Below are 6,277 nucleotides of genomic sequence, written 5' to 3'. Positions count from 1 at the left end.
TCTGAGGGGCCCGGAAAGGGGGGGGGGGTTGGAGAAGGAAAAGATTTCCAAAATGTATCTTCTGCCTTTGCTCTACAGTGGCCCTTGTCTACTGAGACTCTGGGGGGTTCTCAGATGCCACCTTTAGACTTCCTTCTTCTCCAGAACAATCCCTGATCTCTAGTTGACACTGGTTCAAATTACTTCCCTTGCTTTACAGAGTGATCTGTGTTGTTACCTCCATTCTCCACTAATTAAAAAGTATGTAGGCTTTGGGGGACAGAGGAGAGGTCTATTACGTATTGACTCAGCCCTGACCCTGAATGATCTCAACTTAAAACAGGTGAGACGCAGGCCAGCTACTTGACTGAGTGATCTAGGGGGAGCTTTGTTTGCTGTCAAAATACTCTTCTGAATGGTTCCCATTTATGGTCCAGAAGGAAGGTCTCTATCTCACCACTTTGTTTGCTTAAGGCTTATAAATCAAGTGGGCTTTGCCACATGTCCACTTCCTTTTATTTCTACCAGTGTCAAAATGGCTCCTTCTCAGCCTAACAAAATAGGGTTTCCAACAGAAGGGCCTCATTGGTGGGGATTAAAGGGGAGAGGATGGAGATTCACACAGGACATCTACCCTACCACACTGTGCTGGGAAGCATCTGGGTCTCCGGGCATAGACTTGAAGTACCCATGCTGAGGATGTCTGTCAGATCCTTTCCCTTCAGTGCTTGGAGGCCATGGGCACACCTCTAATGCCAATAGCTCACTGAGTCCCTGAGGAAGGAAACATACTCATCACCTATGGACAGCCGACTCAGACACAGGAAGCGCCTCATATATGCATATGTGCCCTGCCAGCTTTCTGTGAGTTCATCTGAGGGCTGAGGCAGGGGAAGGCAGCAGGAGGAGGGGAATCTGTGGCAGGTATTTGACACCTGATCACTAGGGGCTGCCCTGTCCCAGCGGCCTTGCCTCTCCAGGAAGGTGGTATGGGATAAATGGCACCTGTACTTGGCTGAGGAAGTCCTCTGTGGTTTTTATAGGAAAGGGGAGGGGAGAGGAAGAAAGGGAAGGGGAGAAGAGAGGAGAGGAAGAACATACTGGGCTAAGCTTTTCGCACCCCGGCCACACTCTTTTTCACCTGATTGCTTTTTTTAAGTAAGGTTTTCAGTCCCCCGGGGCCCTCCACTGTCCCAGCCCAGCTACTGTTTTCCCTCCCAGCACTTCAATGTTCCAAAGTGCTCTCTACCTACAAAATCCACTTCTCCTTGTGATTGGATCTTAGCCAAGTCAAGAGAAAGCCTCTTGGAAAACTAAGTCATGCTTAGGGGTGAGTGACAACTAGTTCACATTGTTTATTTCTGCTATTTTCCCCTTGATTATGGACTGGATGTCTAGTTGGTGGCAGACACTGCAAGAGGAGTGACAAAGAACTACTACAGAGTAAGATGGCCCACCTGCTGCTCCTTAACTCTTTATCACCAGACTTTCCTACCAAGAGAGAACCAAGGGGAAAACAGGGCCTTCAGTAAGCCCCTGTTCCCTGCTCCTCTCCAGTTAGTTTCCTGCCTAGAGCCTTAACATCATCCTTCATGGATGGTCATGGATGATACCAACCCAACCCACACCAGGCCAGACTTTGAACCCAAGCACCCACCATGGCCAAGGTGCTTTTCAGCCAAGATGGCTGGAGGCTGGAGGGCCCCCCTGCAGGGTCCAGCCATTGGAATTCCCCAGTTGACCACTGTGTGATCTTCAGGTTGACCTCGGGGCAGTTTCTGTTCTGCTAGTTCTGACTTCCATCTAGGTCTTCTTCCATAAAGGCATGCCTTCGTCTCCTCCTGCTCACTCCTGGGACTGGAAATGGGGCTCACTAAAAAACCCCAAGCCCCCGAGCCACAGATTAGGAGAACCCAGAACCAGCCGTTCCCGACCAAGAAGGCACATAGATCTGGGGAGCTGACAGGTAGCTGGGCCTGAGACATCCAGACAAGGCAATCTGGTGACCCTTCCCTCTTTCCCAGCAGTCTACCTGCTGCTCAGATGGTGGGGGGGAATGATTTTGCAACCCCTTACTTGATCACCACACCAGATGAGTTACCTCACCCTCTCGTTTGGCCATTTCCTTCACTAGATAGCTGCTCAGGCTCCTGTCAGATTGTTTATGTCTAACATGTGAAAGCATGCTGCTCATGTATGTCAGCCTAGACATTTTTTCCTCCATCAGCTGGAATGAACAGGATCAGATGTGAGGTTCCCAGGGAAGCCACCTCAGCACACAAGTGGGAGGGGCCACTTCACAAGCCAGGGTGTCTAGGATGAGGCTGACTTGGGAACACACCAACGAATGCTATGTTGCTTCCACTTCCTGCAGTAAGCTGAATGACCAAATCTATGGGTACAAATTTACTAGCCATCAAGCAGTTACCATGAGTAATAGCTTTTCAGTCAAACTCCTACTCAACAGTGGAAGAATGCACTAGGCCTTCTCAGATAAGGCCTTTCAATCTCAAGTCCTCTGTATCGCTTCTAGAATCCTAGCAACAAAATGAGACCTCTGGGCAATGAGAACGTCACCTTCCACAGTGATGTTCTGGGGGAAAACACAACAGCAGTGTTCAGATGGACCTGAACTCAAACCCTAACCTCCCCTTACCAACTTTGGGAAGTTAACATAGATTTGTGCACACACATCTACACAGACACATACTTGCATAGCTATTGGAAAGTTAAAGTTTAAATAACTCAGGAAGGGGTATAGGGTGTAACTCAATGTACAATGCTTGCCAAGAATATGCAAGGCTCTGGGTTCAATTCCTAGTACTGAAATATTACTAAATTTTTTAAACAGACACTAATACAGAGCAAGCATTGATCATGTTCTACTCTTCAACATATGTGCCAAGTTCCAAAATATCTTTTCCTCTAAGTCACTTACACACACGCACAAATACACACACACACACATCATAACTGCACTGAAGTTCAACATTTATTTGAATAATTGTCAATGGAGCAATGGAGCCTGTAGCAGGCTGGGCTGGGCCCCTGATCCACTCCTTTGTGTGTATACTAGAGACCTATGGGGACCTCTTGGCAGGTATTACATGGCTATCCCCATGTTTCAAACCAATGAAAGTAAACAGTTTCACATTTCTTGGTGAACTTACACAAGTCCCCAAATATTCTCCATCATGTAGGAGAAGCCAGTGCCTCCCTTCAGGTACTGTTTGATACATGAGACTTGATAAAGTGGTTGCTTCAAGGCTATCAGAAAATGCCTTTCATCTCTCGACTGCACTCACAGAGTATTTTGAGGTTCCCAGGAAACCCATTCAATTGGGGCATGGGTAAGAGAGCCAAGAGTAGAAAACTAGAGTGGAAGTTCAAAGAAACCAGATGAAAGTTTTAAGTGTACATCTTAAGATCCAGAAGAAATCAAATCTCTGCAGGAACTTACATTCAGGAAAACTACTGCAAAGAATGAAGCAGTCCCAATGAAAGCAAATATGGTGTCATGCTTGAAATCAGAAGACTCCAATTTGCCTTTGGCTCTGCCATTTCCTACAAGGTATTTCTAGCAATGACCTACCTGTTCAAGACTTCCACTTCCTCATTTGCCCCCTCTTATCTCAGAAGCCTGTCACATCAATAAAGTGTGCATAAAAACATCATAATCTGTAAATACCATAAACATACATACTAATCCAGTATGCAGTAAAAAACAAAAAACTACAATGTAGCCACTCTAGAAAGTTGTGTTCACAGAGTCTATACCTATATAATCCTGAGTAATGACAGCAGGTATAACTGTCTTGACAATATTCAAAATATTTGGTCTCTTTATTACAACTGAGTATGACAAAATACACTGGGCAAGAATTGGGCCATAAACTCTACATGTTAAGTGAAGTAAGTCAGGTCCAGAGAAACAAAGGATCCACATTTTCCCTTATATGTGAAAGCTAGATTTAGCTTACAATCTCATAAGTAAATATGTTGGGTTGTATGCAAATGCATACAAATGTATTAACTGAAATATGGTAGCTCTCAATAGTGTAATTCCTTAGAAAGCCAAAATCAAAGTTCAGCAAAATAAAACTCTGGGAAGTAGGTACTCAAAAGGGGTAGGGTATAGTTAAGGGGAAAAGGATAGACAGATGAAAAGCAGAAGAGGGGGGAAATGCAAACAAGAATTGAACATATATCCTACAAAATTAAGAAGAGGTAGGGAAGGGATGGTGACACTGATCGAGATATATTGTATTCATAAATGCTTTGTTAAATGACAACTTCTTTGTACAACTACTTAAAGATAATTTTAAAGTTTTTTAAAGCCTATGAAATTATCTTCTACCTCAAGAATTTCCTAACCAGTTGTTAAAGGGACTTATACAACTTCCTAAATAAAGATCCAGAAACAACAAATCAAAGAAAGGCTGGATAAGTGGGATTGCATTAAACTGCAGAGCTTCTGCATGACAAAGGACATAGTTAGCAATATAAATAGAAAGCCCACAGTCTGGGAGATCTTCACTAGCTATACAACAGACAAGGGCTTCATATCAAAAACATACCTAGAAGTCAAGAAATTAACTCCCCAAAAAACAAATCCTCAAAGAACCAGCCACCCCATTAATAAGTGGGCTAAAGAATTAAAAATAAGAATAGACAATAGACACAAGAAGAAATGTTCAACATCTCTGGCCATAAAAGAAATCCAAATCAAAACTACATTGAGATTCTACCTAACCCGGTTAGAATGGCCATTATCAAGAAAACAAATGATAACAGTTTCATGTTAAAGGTTAATGGTGACAGTCCCAGTGGACAATGATGGATTGGTAGCCCTTAGAAATATATCTATGTTATTTATGTGTCCATTCATTCACAAAAGCAAAAAAATATTCTTATTGCTGCTCCAAATCAGTAAGAGAATGGCTACTGTTACCATCCTTTGAATCCATTTCCCTCCCCAAGTAATTCTGCAGCACAGGTAGCTTCTTTCCCAGATTACTACAGCTATCCAAGTTACATGCCACAGGCCAACATTCCAAAACTCTGGGCCTTCATTGCCCCATATGACTACCCCATATCAAACCAACTGCAGCTCCAAGGGCAGCCATGTTGTTTCCACTATTTTGTTGACTATAGTGAAGGAAGAGACATGAGAGCAGGAAAGGAAGCAGAACCTGGACTCACACCTATAATCCCAGCTACTTGGGAGGCAGAGGTAGGAAAATCACAGGTCAAGGAAAGTTAGAAGATCCTATCTGAAAAATAAACAAAAAGCAAAAAGACTGAGGGTATGGCTCAAGTAACAAGCACCGGGCCCCAAGTTCAATCCCCAGTACTACAGAAAAGACAAGAAACTGGTGAGGCCAATCAATGAAATAGAGGCTCCTCCTTGAGCTGATATACAAGGTGGTTAAAGACAGGAATGGAGGAGGGGAATAAAAGGATGAGGGACACCATGGAGGGTTTGTTTCATTTGTCCTTTGTTTTGAATTACATATCTTGAATCCAGTTTTTTGGTTTCAATCCCACTTCTGGGCATTTACCCAAATGACCACAAACAAGGCCACACTAAAGCTACCAGCACAACTATGTTTATCACAGCATTATTTACCATAGCTAAAATATAGAACCAACACAGATACCCCTCAGTCGATGAATGGATCAAGGAAATGTGATACACATACATACAATGGAATTCTATGCTTCCATCAGAAAGAATGACACCACCCCACTTGTAAGGAAATGGAAGGACTTAGACAAAAATCATATTAAGTGAAGTAAGCCAGACCCAAAGAAACATAGGTCCTGTGGTCTCCCTTATTTGTAATAATTAGTACACGTCTAGGATAATCTTATCAGATGAGCAGAATAACTCAATAGCTATGTACATATGACCATGTAAGATGATGCTAAGCAAAATGAACTCTAAGACATGGACATGAGAGGTTTTCCTTTGTTGTTGTTCTCAATGTACTACATGATTTCTTTTTTTTCTTTTGTGTTTTTCCCCCAATGGTTTATCCCCTGTTTTCATTGTATTCCATTCTGGTACCCCAGGTATTGTATATATGTTTATTTGAACTAGGGAAGGGAATGGGGAACAACAAAATGGTGAGACAAAGGACAATACTCACAAGACAATAGGTTGGAAATGATCTGTTCAAGTTGGGGGATGGCTGAGGGGAGGGAAAAAGGGAGAACAATGATGGAGGGGTCACAAGTTAGACAAGAAATGTAATCACTACCATACTTATGTAACTGCAACCCTGTGTACATCACT

This window comes from Dipodomys ordii, unplaced genomic scaffold (genome assembly GCF_000151885.1).
Source record: "Dipodomys ordii isolate 6190 unplaced genomic scaffold, Dord_2.0 Scaffold45, whole genome shotgun sequence".
Taxonomy (NCBI): domain Eukaryota; kingdom Metazoa; phylum Chordata; class Mammalia; order Rodentia; family Heteromyidae; genus Dipodomys; species Dipodomys ordii.
The sequence above is the reverse complement of the archived record's forward strand: the minus strand, read 5'-3'. Positions refer to the sequence as shown.